This window comes from Panicum virgatum, chromosome 1N (genome assembly GCF_016808335.1).
Source record: "Panicum virgatum strain AP13 chromosome 1N, P.virgatum_v5, whole genome shotgun sequence".
Taxonomy (NCBI): Eukaryota; Viridiplantae; Streptophyta; class Magnoliopsida; order Poales; family Poaceae; genus Panicum; species Panicum virgatum.
The window spans coordinates 51,494,542-51,514,746 of record NC_053145.1 but is presented as its reverse complement, the minus strand read 5'-3'; positions in this window follow the sequence as shown (position 1 = coordinate 51,514,746).

Genomic DNA, 20,205 nt, shown 5'->3' with positions numbered 1-20,205 from the left:
CGGCAGGGATTACTAGTAACCCCGTTTAGAGATTCGGACAGGGGTATAAACCGCGCAAGGATCTCTCCTAAGGAAGCGAGTTTGAGACAGTCGATTTAGACAGGTTCAGGCCGCTCGGAAGCGTAATACCTTACGTCATGTGTGTTTGGTGATCGGTTCTTTTGATGATCCCGAGTTGGGAAGCCCAAGCCCGAAACCTGTGTACTCTTTTGGTCCCGAAAGGATCGGTCCCTTTACATGTCATGGGATCCTTCTATTTATAGACTACATCTGCCTTCTCTGTTGCTCTACTAACTAGTGTGAACACGCCCTTTGCATGGCGGGTCAGCAGACAGTCACCTGGGGTCCCACCACCGTCAGAGCCGTTCGGAGCTACCCCGGGACCAGGGCCCGGCCCCGGGGTGGCCGTGGACGCCGGCCAGTGGGTCCTCACATCCCGGAGTGTCTGGGGCCGTCTTTTCGATCCAGGCGCACCGGGGTGTCCCCGAGAGCGCCCGGGGTGATCCGGGTATGGCCACATGGCGGTTCCTGGAGTCGCCCGGCGGACCCTCCTGGTCCGGGGCGACTCGGGTCAATCCCGGGGCCCCGCCTGGGGTGACCCCGGTCTTTACTGCGTCGGGGGTATGGTAAATGAAGGCGGGTCCCAGCCACCGCCCATCTTCAAGTCGATGGGACAGGCAGCTTAGAGATAAGCTGTCCGCCGCCTCTCATCTTATCTTCTGAGCGCGCGGTATCCCCGTAATCATGATGTTCTTACGGGGAAGCCGCGCCCCCCCTCGGGCCCCGCATGGAGTCCGGCGGCGAGACGCCGTAACTGCCTGGTAAAAGATTTTTTTACCAGGCGGGTGTCTTCGAGGGGAAGGAAGCGTCACTCCGGTTTTCGCGCGCCAGGCCAGGCCCAGCCCGCTCTCGGTGGGCGCCCATGCCCCTGGGTGTGGATGTCGTGGTGGGACCCATAGCCGTGCTCGGCTGACGTCGCCGACTGACGCGGCCAGCGGGTCCCGTCCTTCTTAATCACACATGAGCCCTGGGTTATGGGGACCTCCGTTCCCATTACGCTGATAGGTTTAAGAGAGGCTCCATGGATCCAACGACAGTAGGAGGGACTTCAGCCCCTCCAGACCCACCGCTGGATCCGCCCCTGGGCTCGAGAGCTACCGCCTGAGGCTCCAATCATATAACACCAGGGTTGTCTTCCTCCGATCTTAGATCGCAGCCAGGGAAGAAAGCCGCCATGGCAGGAGAACCCTATACGGACAAGGACAACGCAACCACCATGGCAAGAGATTAAGAGAATGACATTGGTCTCCCCTCGTACCCTCTGTGCTATCTTTGCCTGCACCCTAGCACATGACGGAGAGCATACAATGCAAATAGGGCATCTGGGTATTTCTCGTCTTGATTTTTCAGCATTGATCAATGCAAGTAGCTAGGCGTGAAGCTCACCAAAACATTTTTCATGGCGACCGGACGAGGGGGTCGTCAGCCGGTGAGGCAACTGTGAGTCTGCGATAGATCGCGGCGGCCGCGGTGGCGGCGTAGGACGGCGTGGGGAAGATGAGCTGCGGCCGGCTCTGGAGTTTTTTTATAATTTAATTATCAGCCCGTCCGCCTGAGCCAATGGACAAACCTGATCATCTGAGCCAAACGAGCGTAGTTTCCTCATCGCGAGCATCGTCGTTGACTAGAAATGCTAGCGGCCTTGCCGCGTATGACCAGTGTGTGTGGGACTGTGGGTTGCTTGCACTGCAGATGGGCCCTTGATTTTTCGTATGCTATGGTGAGTTGAGGTAGCTATGAGTTGGATGGGTACTGCAGCTTCTTATCCGTTAATTTTGAGATCTCTTGCATGTGTTAGTAATTTTTTTAGTGAACTCTAATATTATAATTATTACTTACAACTTTGATGCTACATAAACTAATATATAGAGTAATAGTTATTTTATGCAGGTAGCTCTATAATTTTTTGTACGCAACATAGGTAAGGCAAATCTAAATCTGTCGCTTCGTTATTTTCACGTAGGTGTCATGGTTTGCAGCCTGTTTTTGCATTTGGTATATATTTAAATTTCATAATGTCATGGTATATATTTGCATTTTAAATTTGGTATACAATTATGTTCTAGTATTTAAATTTTTTTATCAAATTTCATTTTGGACAACTTTTGATTTTAGTTCGTCTGGTGTTCAAATTGAACATATAATGTTGATTTTATGAAACATGTTGTGATTTGATTTAATTAAAATCCGTGTATTTTGTAAGTGCTTCAAGTCAACGGTTAAATATTTAGATACGGAGGGAGTACTACACACCATTTGCAGAAAATAAATTATTTTTTTCTAAGTGGAGATGCTATTGCGTCGCTTGGTACTCCAGGCGGGGCTAAGACCGTCCACATTGGAGGGAGCAAATGAAGGAGCAAATACACTGTTTGACACTGTAGATGCACTGTTTAGCACTGTAGACAGAGAGGACGTGAGAAACAAGGAGGGAGCAAATTTGCTCTTGCTCCCTCCGCTATGGTCAGCCTAACGCACAAATCTTGCGTAGTCACGGCCTCACGACCAAAAGCATGGTCACGGGTGTCGGCTCCACCTCTCGGCCTCTCCACTCCACTCTTCTCTCAAAAGAAACACACGTCCCTTGGATCTCGCCATATCAGTGATCCGTGGCCTCTAATCCGAGCGTTTCCATTGGCTGTACACACTCCTCTCTAGTGGCTGTACCCCTCCATTGGCTCTACACACCCCTCGACGGATCCACCTGCCGAGCGTTTCCATGTTCTCTTTTCTCCATCTCAATGGCGTCTCTTCATTCATCCAAGGTTTTCCGTCCACAGCAAGGCATCTAGCAGCAGAAAGGCCGTAGCAGGTCTGATGAGCAGCGGCGAGCGGTTCTTCCCCAATGTAGCAGTGCCCCGGGAGCCGCGCTGAGCTCTGACCGCGGGCTGTCTGAAGCGGCGTCGAGCGGCTCCCATCCGAGCCAAGGCCTCACCCCGGCCAGGATGGCACGGCACTCCGGGGGCCGGGGGCGCGTGGCGGCTCAGCGCGGCTGGCCGGCGTGCAGCTCGACGCGGCGGCGGCTCCTCCTCCGCTCTCCTCTACCACGGCGCCGGCCAGGCTAGGCCAGCGGCCGGGCTAGCAGACCCTAGCGAGGTGGCCAGGGAGAGGGTGGCTCCGGCGTGCCGCGTCAGCCGAGGCCAGGCCGGCGACCGGACGGGTGGAGGCTGGTGCCCCGGCGCGGTCAGGAGGGGGGCTGGCCACATCCCGGTGGCCTCGAGCTCAGGCCGTGGCGGCGGCAGCCGGATCTGGCCTCTGCCGCCCCCACGGCTCGTCCATGCGGCGCCGCCCCCGCAGGTCGTCCACGCCGCGCCGTCTTCGGTGCTCCGCCGCCGCTGCCTCGGCTTCGGCCCGGCGCGAATTCGCTCTTGCCTCGAGCGGATCGGGGCCGGACGGCATCGAATGGGCTCCGAGCTCCCGCGGCGCGGCGTGGGTCCTCCCTGTTCCTCCTCCCCCCTCCTCCTTCACCGGCGCGCCTCGAGCTTGGCGGCCTCCCTCTGCGGCGCGGTCGGCGCTGCGCGGGCGTTGCGTGAGCGCGGTCGCGGCGGCGAGCGGCAGCGTCGAGCTCCGCCCTTCCGCGTGCGGCGGCGCCGGGCCTTTCCCTCCCTCCCCTATTCCCCTGCGGACGGAGCTCGGGCGGTGTGGGTCGGGTGGCGGCGGAGGGCGGCGCGGGCGAGGACGGCGGCCGGTGGCGGCGTGCAGGCTGCGCGTGGCCGCTGCCCCTTTTTCTGCGGGTGCGCGGATGCTCGGGCCGGCACTGCGAGGATCCGGCGGGGGGTGCCCTCGGCCAGCGGCCGCGAGGAGCGAGCCGCGGGGAAGAGGGGCTCGGCCAGCCGCTGGCCGTTGGTCGCCAGATTGACGGCCACGATTTTTTTCGATGACGTGGCATGACGTGGTGCCCTCTTTTGTTGCGCAAATCGTAGTAAGAGATTCGTGAGAGAAGCCACGCGTCGGCTAGGGCCGGGCGGAAGGGTGTGCGGCCCGTGTGGCCGCACATGGCCCCCATTTTTTTGGGCCCCAAAATTTGTCCGCAGTCCATCACGATTAATCTCATTATTAGACCAACATTTATTAATTAGGTCCAGTCTTATTTCTAAAAGCAACTCCTGTAGATCTTTTAATCAGACTCCTATCTCAAGTTTAGAGGATGAAGCTAAAAAGATGTACTCTAGCAGACTCTGTCAGACCCGGGGCAGCGGAACTGTTCATAGGCATAGAAGATTCTTAAGGAAGGAATAGCGCATGAGTGTACCTTACCTCTTTTGTAACTATCCGAATAGGCGTAGAACTAACTGCAGTACAAGGAAAACTATCCGACCGGGTTGTACTAGAACTCCAACAGTACTCAGTTAGAACTTTCCATGTAACCCTGTTCCCCCTCCGAAATATATAAGGGCGGCCAGGGACCCCCTCAAAACACATCAACACCTAAGGCAATACAAGCAACCACACAGGACGGAGGGTATTATGCACCTCGCAGCCCGAACCTGTCTAAATCCTTGTGTTCCTTGCACAATCGAGTTTCAAAGCTAGCCGATCCCTACCTACAATCCTACTGTTAAGGGTATCCCTGAGCAGGCTTGGCGGTAAACACCGACAACAGGCGCGCTAGGTAGGGGATTCGGCGAGTTCATCGGCGAATTCGATGGCCACCTTCGCTTTCAGTATCCTTTTCGGCTCATGGGTCTGTGTCGCCAATGGTTCAGGCGGCTTTGACAGCCAGCTAGCCAACCCCATCGAACCGGAGGCGATCTCTATCAGACCCGGGGCAGCGGGACTGCTTATAGACATAGAATATTCGAGAATAAGGGATAGACTATGGATGTACCTTACTTCTCATATAACTACCCGAGTAGGTGTAGAACTAGCTGCAGTATAAAGAAAACTACCCGATTATGTTGTAGTAGGACTCCAACTGTACTCAGCTAGGACTTTCCATGTAATCCTGTCCCCCCGGATATATAAGGGCAGGCAGGGACCCCTTCAAAACATCTTCAACACTTAAGGCAATACAAACAACCACACAGGACGTAGGGTATTACGCAACTCGCGGCCCGTACCCATTTAAATCTTTGTGTTCCTTGTACCATCGAGTTACAGAGCAGTCGATCATTACCTACAAATCATACTGCTAAGGGTATCCCTGAGCAGGCTGTTGACGCGAAACGATCACACACCAAACCCAGGAGCCCCGTACGCTAAGCCCGGACTGCACTAGATTCAATCCAGGGCGTGCCAGTCAATTTGACCTGTAAATTGACAAGGAAACATCAAACTATCAAATTCAAGAGTGTATCGGCTGGATTTCCGAATCACTCTTACACGACGTATCGGCAAGACTCTGCCGATACAGAAAATGACAATAGATCGGGTGTGAAAAGCGTGTAATAAAAGCGATCTACGCAGGATTGGCAATGAGCTGCCAATGCTGATTAGCAACTAGACGGCTAGATCTAGAGCCGATATGTGCCAAGTAACAGTGTACAAACCCATGAATGTGTGGATCTAGACAAAGCTAAGCTTATAATCAATCTAATCGGCTTTATAGGGTTTATCGTGATAAACAAGGAGCTTACAGCCGACTAAACTGATCACTAAGCCGGATAGTTTGTGAATGAATCTAAACGAGAAAACAACGATGCGCCCGAGATCAAAGCTTAGATAAATTCGGTAAATTTTGAATAGATCTGAACGAAGCCACAGCGATGCGCCCAGAAGCTAAAACTCAGATTTACTCGGTAATACGAAGACTTACCAGCAAACCAAGTCGCTCGAATGTGAGGCGTCCTTGATCAACTTGAAAGAACTCGCGGAAAAGAAAAAAGATGGCGAAGTCGCCGACGAGAAAGTAAATTGCAAGTAGTAAAGTTGTGTTTGTTGGATGTGTATCAATCTTTACAATAGCCAGGGGGCTCATATTTATACCCCACGCTAACACAATCCTAGCCGATCACGGCAAAACAGATTCTATCTTAAGAAATAAAAACTATTCTAAAAATAAGATAACTCTTGCCAAACCGAAACCAAAATATCTGGTCAATTTCTCCTTCCTCGGTCAACAAGATTTTCCACGGTGATATGCGACCACCCTTCTAAACCCATTGACCGTACGACGCAGAACCTTTTCTTCTTCGCAACACTCTTCTTGGACACGTGCCAAAATCTGGTGTCAACACATGCTCCCCAGTTTTGGAGTAAAATATCCCTTTTACTTTGAAATTAATCTTTGTCATGATTACGCTGCCGAACGGTCCTTTCGTTTACTGCCATCTCGCTTCCCGTGCGGGTGGCGAATGGAAATCTCTTCTTTGCCCTTAACCCTTCACCTTCTCATCCGCACAACGGGAATCTGCCGATTCATCTTCCGTATTTTTACCCATATGCCCCTCAATTAAACCTTAGGGGTAAAAGCTGCACCGGCGCACGCAACCAATTCATCTCCCCCATCTTGGGCTATAAATTACCCCATCGGCACTGTAGTTTCTCCATCGACCAGAGCTTTCTTTGCCTTCTTCTTTCTCAAGCTTCTCCAAGAAACCCTAGCCTTCTCTCCTCCCCCCAAGCAAATGGCCAGCAACAAGCGTGCCGGTGAGGGTTCCTCCGGCGCTCCTCCGCCGCTCCATTCTCGCCTTAGGTAAGATGCTTCCTTTTCTTATCAATGCTACATCTTAGATCTACATCTGACCACATCTTCTCTCCTGCAGAGATGCCGCCATTGAGCTCCCCACCAACTTCCAGGACCTGGATGAGCGCACCCAGGGATTCATCCGCGATCTCCTCCACCAACTTGCCGACGCCTGCCGCGATCTCGACCGGGCACAAATGGATCAGGTCGTCATCCGCGGCCAGCTCACCAATGCCGACACTAAGGTCACAAGTATGTCTTCTTGACCCTGTCTTCTCTTACGAACAGTCATCAAGTTCTTGCTCTAACTTCTTCACTAGCCAGACTTGGAGTCGCAGGTCCAGACCCTCCTAGACCCTTCCTGAGTCGCCATAGACTCGGTGAATGCGAGGGGGAGCACCGTCGCCGCACGCCTCCAGAACATCCCGGCCCGCGTCACGGAGGTTGCCGAGCATGGAGTCCATGCAGGCGCCGCTAGAGCCATCGCCGTCGTTTCCACCATGTCCGGGGCAGACTACCGGCAGTGGGAGCCGGTCTTCCCGAGTGGGGTGTGGCGCGGGACACCTTCGATGAGCTGTTTGATGATCTCAGCCTCGCCGCCGACGCCATTGTCGCGGACGTGAGCTTGGATGGGGTCGTCAGCAACCTCTTCGGAGCAGAGTCAGATTAGGTTGTAGTATGTAACAGCCTATCTGGCTCTTTTTGTAAATATAATCAATGGACGGGCCTCCTCCCCTTTGTCTCCTATTTTTGTCTTCACTGTGCTTTGATTTAATTTTCTGTATTGTAATTCACGACCATCGCGCTGAACAAATCACCACATCTTCACAATCCAAAATTGTACAGAAAATCCGAATCAAATTCGAACCATATGGTTGGATTGTATTTTTTTATCTAAGGGCGATATGTGTCATATCGGCCACAAAAACACTCGAACGCATTACGATACGATCAAGTCTTTTCTTATTTTGTGCTAAAGGCGATACCTTTTCTATATTGGCTATGTTTGAAACTAACCAATTGTTTCGTCCAATCGGCTATGCATCTACCCATACACTTTGGTAATATTTTTTCAGATACTTTCCATTAAGTGCACTGAAAAACTCCTCTCCTTCTAGTGTCTCCTAAATGTCTGCGTTCCCAGGAACACATCTACTGATTTTGTATGGCCCTTCCCAAGTAGGAGACCACTTGCCGAATTTGGGGTGTTTTGTTCCTATCGGCAAGATCAATTTCCACACCAAGTCTCTTTGTTCAAAAGATTTAGCTTTGACTTTCTTATCATACCATCGGCCCACTCTAGCTTTATTGGCCTCGATATTGATTAGAGCATTCAGCCGATGGCTAGCCAAATCTTCCAACTCATCCTTCATTAATGTAACATAATCTTCGGCTGTCAACTGATCCTGAAATGTAACCCGTCTGGAACCAAGCCGAGTTTCCCACGGAAGCACAGCCTCATGTCCATAGACTAACTGGTACGGAGACACTTTAGTAGCCCCATGGCAAGACATTCTGTAGGTCCACAAAGCTTCATTAAGAGTTGTATGCCATCTTTTTGGTTGTTCTTCGATCTTCCTCTTAATCAGCCTGATGATCCCTTTATTAGAAGCTTCTGCCTGACCATTGGCTTGGGCATAATATGTAGAAGAATTCAATAATTTAATTCCCATACTTGTAGCAAACTCTCCAAACTCCTCAGAAATAAACATGCTGCCTTGATCAGTTGTAATAGTTTGCGGAGTACCAAACCGATAAACAATATGTTCCTTCACAAACTCAATCATCTCTTTGGATGTCACAGTCTTTAGAGAAATCTCTTCAACCCACTTGGTGAAATAATCTACTGCTACCAGTATGAATTTATGATTCTTATTGGATGGCGGACAAATCTGTCCGATTAAATCAATCCCCCATCCCTTAAATGGCCACGGCTTAATAATGGGATTCATAGCCGATCCCCCATTACTAAATTTCTGACACCCTTGACAACTTTTATAATAAGTGAAGCAATCCTCCAACATGGTTGGCCAAAAGTACCCGTTTCTCCTGATTACCCACTTCATCTTATATGTCGATTGATGTGATCCACAAACAACTTCATGTATTTCCCCCATTAAGACTTTAGCCTCTTCTTTGTCAAGGCATCTGAGCAAGACTCCATCAATCGTCCGGTAATACAACTCTCCCTCAAGCAATACATATTTAGTTGCTTGAAATCTGATCCTTCAGCACACTTTCTTGGAGGGATCTTCCAAATAGTCTACAATCTCTTCCCTCCAATCATCAGCAGGCAGCTCCAATGTCATCACACCCTCCATCGGCCGATAACCAGAAGCGTGCTATGCCAGCCGATTAGCATCACCATTATAAAGTTTGGGTACATGTTCTATGGTTACCTTTTTGAACTCTCTCAGCAATTGGCAACACTCCTCAAGATAAACTCGCAGAATATCATCTTTACATTCATATATGCCGGTCAACTGATTAACCACTAACATGGAATCCCCAAATATTTCTACTGCATCGGCCCTGATTTCTTGTAATAGCCGAATTCCTTTAAGCAAAGCCTGGTATTCAGCCTGATTGTTGGTAATAGTAGCTTCTATTGGAAAAGACAACTCAAACGTTGCCCCCAGAGGCGACACCAAGACAATGCCAATACCAGATCCAACTCCACATGATGAACCATCAAAGAATAATGTCCATGGAACTAGATCAACAACTCCCAATTCTGGCCCACAATGCTGAACAACAAAATCGGCCATGACTTGCCCTTTAACTACTTTAGCCGATTCATATCTCAGATCAAACTTTGATAAGGCCAGAATCCATTTTCCAATTCTCCCATTCAAAATCAGCAACGAGAGCATGTATTTAATAACATCATCTTTGCTTACCACAACACACTCAGCCGATAACAGATAATGTCTAAGCTTGGTATAAGAAAAGTATAAGCAAAGACATAATCTTTCAACAGGAGAATACCTGGTTTCAGCATCTAAGAGTCTTCTACTAATGAAATATATCACACGTTCTTTTCCCTCGAACTCTTGAATAAGGGCGGATCCGATAGTATGCTCATCAGCCGATAAATATAACTTAAACGGCTTGTGCTTTTGTGGTGGAACCAACACAGGAGGCAATGTTAGATATTGCTTAATTTCATCCAACGCCTTTTGCTGTGCTTCTCCCCATATAAATTTCTGATCGGCCTTCAACTTCAATAAAGGACCGAATGGCTGTATCTTACCGAATAGATTAGCAATAAATCTCCGAATAAAATTAATCTTGCCAATCAATGATTGAAGTTTACCTTTTGTTTCTGGAGCCACTACATTGTTAATGGCTGTAATAGTCTTCTGACTAATTTCAATTCCTTTTTCATGAACCATAAACCCAAGGAATTGACCAGCCGACACACCAAATGCACACTTGTTGGGATTCATCTTCAACCCATGTCTTCTGGTACATTCCAAAGCTCTACGTAAGTTGGCTAAATGTTCTTGATACCCCTTGGATTTTACCACAACATCATCAATGTAAATCTCAACAATCTTGCCGATGAACTCATGGAAAATATAGTTCATGGCCCTCTGGTATGTTGCTCCAGCGTTCTTCAATCCAAAGGTCAAGACAATCCACTCGAATAAACCGACGTGCCCTGGACATATGAATGCAGTCTTATGAACATCTTCCTCAGCCATGAATATCTGATTATATCCAGCATTTCCATCCATAAAACTGATCACCTTATGCCCTGCAGGAGCATCCACCAACATATCGGCAACTGGCATTGGGTAACCATCTATCGGCATAGCCTTGTTGAGATCCCTAAAGTCAATGCATACACGTAGCTTCCCGTTTTTCTTATACACAGGAACCACATTGGATATCCACTCAGCATATCTGCATTGTCTGATGAACTTCGCTTCTATCAACTTCGTGATCTCGGCCTTTATATCTGGTAAAATCTTAGGGTTGCACCGCCTTGAACCCTGCTGATGTGGCCGATATCCAGGCTTGATAGGTAACCGATGTTCAACAATAGATCGATCCAAACCCGGCATCTCATAATACTCCCAAGCAAAACAATCTTTATATTCTTTTAACAGCTTCATTAGCTCTAGTTTATACTCAGGATCCAACTTTGCACTAATAAACGTCGGCCTTGGTCTATCTCCATCTCCAATATCTACTTCTTCCAAAGCATCGGCCGACGTGAACCCGTGCCCCAACTTTCTTTCGTATTCTAGGAACTCATCCATTAAAAACAGTTTGGGGAACCGACTGCTTGGATCGGTAGAAGAATAGTAGCTACATCAACAGGTGTAGCCTATGATTCTGATTGCTGCCCATTATCGGCCTTTGGCTTGACACGCCAAACTTCCGATCTGACCCTTCTCTTGGGTGCTTTTCTCTCTTCTTCCATCGCCTCTGTCTGACGCAGCCTCTGAACTCGTCTCTTCTGCGATCTGGTCAAACCAACCGGACACCATTGAGGCCGATCAATATTATCAAGAACAGGCTCTCTTTCTGGATCCCTGCGATGTGGATACTCATCTGAAACTTTAGCATCAGCAGTACGCTCAACTCGCTCATCGGCAGAAATCCTTCCCCCACACAGCTTGGTCCTGCCCCCCAGCCGATCATGCACGGAAACCCTGCCCCCCAGCCGATCATGTACAGAGATGCGTTTATTATCATCTCTCTCCCTGATGATCGGTCCACGAGGCCTCTGGTCGAAATGTGGCTTCTTGTGCGATCGGTTTTCTCGGTAGAAACCATTGCACTCTAGACAGTTATCTACTGTTGGCAGAGTCAAGCCTTCCTCCCAGCAGTACACAAAGAAAGGACATCTCCAGTGCCTTTCATGTCGTCGTGTAGACTCCTCTCTGTACTGTCTCCTTTCTTGATCACGTTGAAGTTTGTTCAGTAACATCTGAGACGTGACCTTCTTCTTAGGTGCCGCTGATTCCTCTTTCTGTTGCGGCTCCTTACCCTTGGCTTCATCGGCCGTTATATGTGCTTTGGGATCAACAGCCCCAGATTCTTTGGCCGATTGCAACGTGAGCATCTTTGTCTGCAGTGCATTTCCCTTCTTTCCAACATCTACCATGTTTGCTGGGAACGGATGCCCATCAATCTTCATCAGTTTTTTGGGTGTCTCAAACTTGATTCTACCCTGCTCTATAGCCTATTGTATTTGCTAATGGAATACTTTGCACTCATTTGTGTCATGAGATGTTGCATTGTGCCACTTGCAGTACTTGATATTCTTCAACTCTTGATCTGTTGGGATCTTATGATATGGCTTCAGCTTAATCTGCCTCTCTGACAGCAATAGGTCAAAGATTTTGTCAGCCTTGGTAATAACAAACCCATACTTTTCGGGTTCTTTGTTACCAAAAGGACATGAGATCGCCTTTTTGTTGCTCTAGACCCATTCAGCCGATCCCACCATCTGGTCATCATCTGAATCAGAAGTGTCTGAGCAATCAATGATATTGACTTTTTTTCTAGAAGTTGCCTCTCTTCTGCTCATATGGTCTTGCCTCCCCTGTCATCCTGTTAGCCATCTAACTAATGCTGTAGAACTCCTGGGAAGCATACTTCTCCTTGATGTGTGGCAGGAGTCCTTGGAAGGCAACCTCTGCAAGCTGCTGATCAGATAGAACCAGACTAAAGCACCGGTTCTTGACGTCTCTAAACCTCTGAATAAAGGCAGCGACCGATTCATCATTCCTTTGCCTCAAATTGGTCAAGTTGGTCAACTTCATCTCTTCTATACCAGAGTACAAGAACTGGTGGAACTGCTTTTCCAGATCGGCCCAAAATATAATGGAGTTGGCTATCAATGTCGTGAACCATGTAAAGGCCGATCCAGATAAAGACATGGAGAACAATCGCACCTTCAATGCGTCATTCTGAGCTGCTTCTCCACACTGTATGATGAATCTATTGATGTGTTCCACCATGGAGACCTCCCCTTGTCCAGAAAACTTGGTGAAATCTGGAAGCTTGTATTTGTGGGGCAATGACAGTTGACCATAAGCAGCTGGATACGGAGTTCTGTACATCAGATTCTGCTGCTTTGGCTTCAAACCAAACTGATCTCTCATTACCTCAGCGATCTTGGATGCCCAGTCAATCTGCTAACCATTAGCCGATGCTGCCTGTGGCGCTGGCGAAGTTATCGGCAAGGTTGCCGATGTTGGTTGGACATTTGGTGTGGACATCGGCTGAGCAGCCGATGCAGCTCGTGCAGCTTGCTGAGGAGATTGATTAGACGGTGATTGGTAGAGCACCATCTCATTACTATGACCGCTCTGTGTGGCCCTCTGACTAGGCTGTTGTTGTGCCACAGGAGGTATGTTGGGCACATTCACGTGACGCACAAAACCAGTTGCCAGATCCTGAAACACCCAGGTGACTCCATTGGCATGGGGAACTCTGTTTGCCAAGATTTCTGTTGGAGACTTTGGCTGCAGTACCATTGCGAGATTCTGTTGTTGAGGTGTCGGCCATTGGGCCTACATGTTCCTTGGGCTTGCTGGCGAAGGAACTAACGCAGGGGTAACCGACGGCTGTGAAGCCAGTGCGGCGTCTTGAGGCTGGGTCGGCTGAGGAGCCGACGTACTTGGCTGCCCTATTGGAGATGGAATCATGTATGTTAGAGGCATACCAAATCTGGTAGTAGGATCCCATCCAGTTGGGTATCCTGTCATGAAGTTTCCCTGTGTATATGTAGCCATTGGTGTGAAACTAGTGTACACAGGAGGAAACTGAGTTGACGCCACAGTACTAATCGGTTGTGCATCTATGACTTTCTCATCTGCCTGAGCCTGGGGGTCAATCCGTGATGTCCCAGTAGCCGATCCAGTAAGAGAAAAAACTATCTGACTGGCCTGTTGATAGGCCGGTCCCACAGAACCAGGTGTTCCCCTATCTTATACCGTCTTGAGCACAACATTGTGAACATAGTTAGCCACGACTGGAACATGATTCACGAAAGCTTGTCTGATTGCTTGATTCATCTGATGTATCATCCTGTCCTCCTTCTGTGACTCATTGTAGGGTGGAAGAGTAGGAAAATTATACTTTTTGATTATATCTCCCCTCCTGTTGGTGCTGTAGGATAAAAGGCACTGCTTCTCAAAAGCTTCCACGACCGTCTGGAGTTCTGCCTTTTGTTCTTCCTTTAGCTTATCCTTATCGATCGGGATCTGGTTCTGTAGAGAAACCTTTCCCTTCTCTTCAGTTGACATCTTGATGTTTCTTGTCCCACCGGGTGTGCCAAAAGATGTGTTGATGCGGAACGATCACACACCAAGCCCAGGAGCCCCGTACGCTAAGCCCGGATTGCACTAGATTCAAACCAGGGTGTGCCAGTCAATTTGACCTGTAAATTGACAAGAAAACAGCAAACCGTCAAATTCAAGAGTGTATCGGCTAGATTTCCGAATCACTCTCACACGGCGTACCGGCAAGACTCTGCCGATACAGAAAATGACAATAGATTGGGTGTGAAAAGCATGCAATAAAAGCAATCTATGCGGGATCGGCAATGAGCTGCCGATGCCAATAATCAACTAGACGGTTAGATCTAGAGCCGACACATGCTAAGTAACAGTGTACAAACCCATGATTGTGTGGATCTGGACAAAGCTAAGCTTATAATCAATCTAATCGGCTTTAATCGTGATAAACAAGGAGCTTACAGCCGATTAAACAGATCACTAAGATGGATAGTTTGTGAAAGAATCTAAATGAGAAAACAACGATGCGCCCGAGATCAAAGCTTAGATAAATTCGGTAAATTTTGAATAGATCTGAACGAAGCCACAGTGATGCGCCCGAAAGCTAAAGCTCAAATTTACTCGGTAAAACGAAGACTTACCAGCAAACAAAGTCACTCGAATATGAGGCATCCTTGATCAGCTTGAAAGAACTCGCGGAAAAGAAAAAAGATGGCGAAGTCACCGACGAGAAAGTAAATTGCAAGTAGTAAAGTTGTGTTTGTTGGATGTGTATCAATCTTTACAATAGCCGGGGTTCATATTTATACCCCAAGCTAACACAATCCTAGCCGATCATGGCAAAACAGATTCTATCCTAAGAAACAAAAACTATTCTAAAAATAAGATAACTCTTGCCAAACCGAAGTTAAAATATCTGGTCAATTTCTCCTTCCTCGGTCAACAAGATTTTCCACGGTGATATGCAACCACCCTTCCAAACCCATTGATCGTACGACGCAGAACCTTTTCTCCTTTGCGACACTCTTCCTTGACACGTGCCAAAATCAGGTGTCAACACAGGCTTGGCGGTAAACACCGACAGCTGGCGCGCCAGGTAGGGGATTCGGCGAGTTCCTCGGCGAATTCGATGGCCGGATCAAGCGACGCCAACATCGTGCCTGAGGGCACAACCCTTGTTTTCGGTTCCTGGGCTTGCACGGCTGACGGATCGGGCGACTTGTCCAGCCATCTTGTCACGGCCAACTCGCCTAAACCGAAAACTACCCTCCAACCCGCCGACATCTGAAAGATCGCAGATCTCGATGGAAAATGAGCTCTACTCGAGCTCAGTTCGGATACTACAGAAAACGTGTCAACTCCAACTCGAATTCTCGGGTCAGTCGAGTTCGATAGAAACTCTGATTCCAAAAAACTTCACTTTTCCGAAACTCTCGGAAAATACGTGACTTATCTTAAGTCAATCAGACGCCCCAAGATCATCAACCATAAACTACTCGATGGAGTAGATCAGGTCTCACGATCAATAGAGGGATACATCAAACTTGCAGAATCCGCCCTTGGCCCATCTAAACCATAGCAGAACCCAGAAGCATTGAACCCACCACAGGAACGGTTGGGTGACATACTCTCAGGGGTCGATCGAGTAGATTCCAAGCTGATCGACTACATCAAGATGGCTCAAAGCACTCTGCAAAACAAGAAGCAGAATCCGGGAGGAGGAATCTGCGGGAAAGCTGGAATGACAAACCCCTGGCTTGCTCGAATGGGACCGTCTTCCTCCAGGAAACCTCAGAACCCTTCACCGAAACCTGCTCGCAGTTGGACTCCTGAAACAACTGACACCTCCGATTCCTTATTCGATTAGGATTTTGACCAGTTCATGAATAGTCTCGATAACTTTGAACCATTCGATGACCTCGAAGACTGGTCAAATAATGTTGATTTATTCATGGACGCCATGGCCCATCCACCCAGAATTCTGACGCCCGCAGGGAACTGGCCAAACTCAAAAAGGGAAAATCCAAAGCTCCAAAATAATTTGGCAAGTCGATATTCTACAAACCCTGGATTAAAGAGCCAGAAGGATTGATTCCCACGCAATCATGGCTACATTGGATGAACCAGAACGCCCTCGGCGTAGAGATGGGCATTTCGCTTCTCGCTCACCCAAAGCACACATATTCTAAAATCGGTGGCCTAATAGATTTCGACTTTAAGTACTCTTCCAACTCAGAGGACGGGCTGGATGACCTAATCCAGTACAGTAAGGAAGTCGAATTCAACTCGACTAAGAATTCCAAGTCCGATCAGGACTCCCTTCCAAACTTGGTCATATATGCAATGCCGCAAGGACGGACAGTGCGCTTGAAGGAGACACAAGATCCTAACTGTAACATCCCAGGTGTTTCATTAGCTAAACTAGGGTCATTAGCACCAAATCATGTACCTTAACCAAGAAACATCGAAACAAATGCATGTGTATGTGTGTATATGTGCATAGGTCAGGAACCTCAAATAACTTACACACCAATGCAATTAGGCATATGAAAATAAATAAACATGTTCATCATGAAAAGATTAATAAATGTCTAGTTGAACCTTAGGGGTAGAGGTGGCAAAAATTACATGAAATGATAAGTGTTTTGGATTTGTAGTTTTCGAAAATTTTAAAATAACTTCTAAACCTTTGCTCGTTTAAACTTGTTCCTGAAATAAAAGTTGTAGGTTTTTAAATTCTCTACAACTTTCGTATTCGAAGTTTTCTATGTTTCAAAAGGATTTTTTAAGAAAAATTTGAATTTGAATCAGTCAAACTCCATTTCTCTCTCTCTCTCTCTCCCTCCCCTGTTTTCTGCTGAGCCGAGGTCGCCGTCCGGGTCAAGGTCACCGGCCACGCGCCGTGCCCTCACCTCGCCCCGTCCTTGGTTCCTCCGCGAAGCCTCTCGGCCTCTCCACGCGGCAGTCCCTCCCTATGCGCATGCCAAGGACTGCCGTCGGCGTGCCACGGCGACAAACGAGCCGAGCCGTGCCGTGCACCATTTCCCCAGCCCGCTCGCGCCCTCGCCTGGCTCTCCTCCCTCCCCTTGCTGCGCAAACGGGTCTCCTCCCTCCCCCTCTGCTCCCCTCCCTGCTCCACGCGCCGAGCCGAGCCCTCCGCGGCGTCCAGAGCCGCCGCCGCCTGCCATTTGCGCCGCCCATCCCTAGGCTCCCGCGGAGCTCCCTCCTCCGGCCTTCATCGCGCCCATCCAACCCCACAGCTAGCACCCCCACCCTCCGTTGGTGCTCCCCGACCCGCTCGCCGACGCCCAAGCCCGCCGGAATGCCGCCGCCACTGCCCCAGTCCGCCGCCGGCCGCCCCTCTCCGTGGCGCCGCCTGCTCCGGCCATCCCGCGCCCAACCGAAGCCACCCCTAGGTCCCTCTCACCCTCCTCTTGCTCCTCCCCTTATTTCCCCTCACCGCCGGCCGCCGTAGGCGCCGGAATCCGGCCGCCGCCGCCTCCCCTGTTTCAAACCCCGGCCAGGGACCTCGGGTTGAGAAGAACAGAAACCCGGGGGGTTATTTGAATAGCTTGTGACTCATTTGAATAGTAACAGCAAGGGCCCCTTTGTAATTTTTAGCTGTAAACTTTGAAATTCAATAGAAATTCGTAGAAAATTCGTAAAATAGCAAATCCAGTTGTTCTGGAATCCTTATGAAAATCTCTATGCAGTAGAATCATAATATGATGGTTGTTAGTTGAAACTTTTTGCTGGAAAATTAGATTTATGTTACTAGGTGCATAAAGGCTAGTTGTTTATTCTTTTTCTTAATTATTTCTTGAAGCCTTTTTATGCTCTGAAATTTTTATGGTGGTTTTTTTCATGTGACACTAGTGTTGCTATAAAAATTTCGTGGTCAGTTCTCATGTGTAGCTGATTCTTTGATTTAATCCTTGTTTAATAGACTTTAATTATGATAAATAGTTTATGTTGATGATAAATCATGAAAATATTTCTTAGTGTTCTTTTTGAATAGTTTAGCTGGTCCATGAAGTTTGAACACCAGTTCATGACTATAACAGGATATAAAAATTAATCTTGTTGAACTGATGTATGTTTTGTTTATTTTCTCCTATTTATTTCTGTGCATAATAAATCCTGCAAAATTCACAGTAGCTAATTCATCCCTTTTTAGACCTACTGTTAAAGTTTGAGTTTCTTTTATACTCTGGTCTAACCTGTGTAATTCAATCTTGTTCTAGGAGTTGTCTGATTACATGAATTGTTCTGGTTAATTGGCTACAGGTTTTGGGATGAATTTTGCAGGATAAATTGTTCTGTTTACCTTATGTTTGATGTAATTTTTTTGAATTTGTTACTAATTATGTGTTGAGTTGTTTATTTATTAGCAAACCGTGATTTACGTGTTATAGGAAACCACTTCAACTTGCTTGGTGAAGTTAGTATAGTTCTTTTGTGCTGTTGATCATGATGCCTTGTGTAGTTAGATATATTGAGTTACTACTCTATAAACAATTGCCCAGTAAAATATGAATGGAAGTGTTTCATTCTTTAACTTCGGGTTTTGTTTGCTTTACACCTTTATTGTGAAATGATTCATAATTTTTTTTACCATCACCACGACTTACCCATGTGCATTGCATCTCATATAGATACTACTACTCTCGCTGACGGAACATACGAGCTGGTGCCCGAGTCCGAGAGTGAGCAGCGTGAAGCTCAAGTTAATCTAACTGAAGCTGCGCAAGACCAGAACCCGATTTCGGAAGAACCCAGATCCAGTTACGCCCAGGAAGGCAACCCCCGGAGCATGTCCTTCTATTTTAAATTATGCAACTTATTATTGTTCCTATCTACTTGTGCATTTAAGTTATAGGATTTGACTAAAACCTTAGTTGCATGATCGTAGGTACCGATGCTTGAACACTAGTATGTGTAGGTCGCTAGTTAGCTATGCTAATGGTTCGGTAGAAGTCGATTGATTTCCGGTCATTCGCGAGAAATTATAGGAATTGGTTGTTTACTACTTGCTACCACTATAAGGTCTACGGGCGGGGTCGTGATACTCTAGATGCCCCGTCTGTTTAGTGAAAAGTGATAAGGCCGCAGTGTGTGGTAGTGGTGGTTAAGCGTTTGAATGTACTAATCACATGCCGTGAATATGGTAATCGGTAAGCTTAAGTACTGGATTGAACCGCAGCCGGAATATACTCCCCACTGTCTTGAACTCGTTCACATCTGGATATAGGAGTTACCGGATTCAGCAAAGGACTCTATCTGCCAAAGTGCTTGAGTAGAATACAAATTTTTCTGCATTTACTCTTTTGTATTTTGGGGCATTGTATATTACTTGCTCACCAAAGAGTTTTTGCATGTTCCAAATGGTGGGATCAACGCGTGGCAATCCGGAGGGTTTTGTGAATGCGAATGGTAGCGGATCGCAGCAGCCGCCACCCCCACCACCAGCCATTGCGGAAGTCCTGGCCGCCCAGACTGAGTTGCTTCGCCAACTTGTCCAAGGGCAGCAGCGAGGTGGACACCACGCCCATCAACCTCAAGCTGCTAGTTATCAGGATTTCTTTGCAACCCAGCCTCCTCTGTTCCACAAGACAGAAGAACCACTGGATGCGGATGCTTGGATTCGCACAATTGAGTCCAAGTTTGCACTACTTCCGGTGCCATGTTCGGAGGAAAATAAGACTCTTTTCGCCGCACAACAGCTTCGCGGTTCTGCTCGTCTTTGGTGGGACAACTACCATGGCATGCTTCCGGCCGATCACATTGTCACTTGGAATGAATTCAAGGATGCATTTAGGGGTCACCATATTCCAGAAGGTCTTATGGAAAGGAAACTGAATGAGTTCCTGGCTCTTACTCAAGGGACTCGTACGGTTATCCAATATGCCCAAGCTTTTAATGGTCTTTGTCAGTACGCGGGCTATCATGCTGACACAGATGCTAAGAAGCGTGACCGCTTCCGTAGAGGACTCAATACCAAACTCAAAGAACGTCTGAACCCCATTAAAATCGATACATACAATGAGTTGGTTAATCTGGCAATTACCCAAGAGGATTGCATTGTGGCTCATCGTGCTGAGAAGAAGCGGAAGGCTCCACCTGGACCCTCGAGTGCTCAGTCACCGAGGTATCATTTCGTGCAGAATGTTTCTCCTACAATTCCTCAGAAGGCCCCTCAGCCAGGGCGTTGGGTTTTTAGGCCGCCGCAGCAACAGGGTGTGATGCGACCTCCTGTTCCTC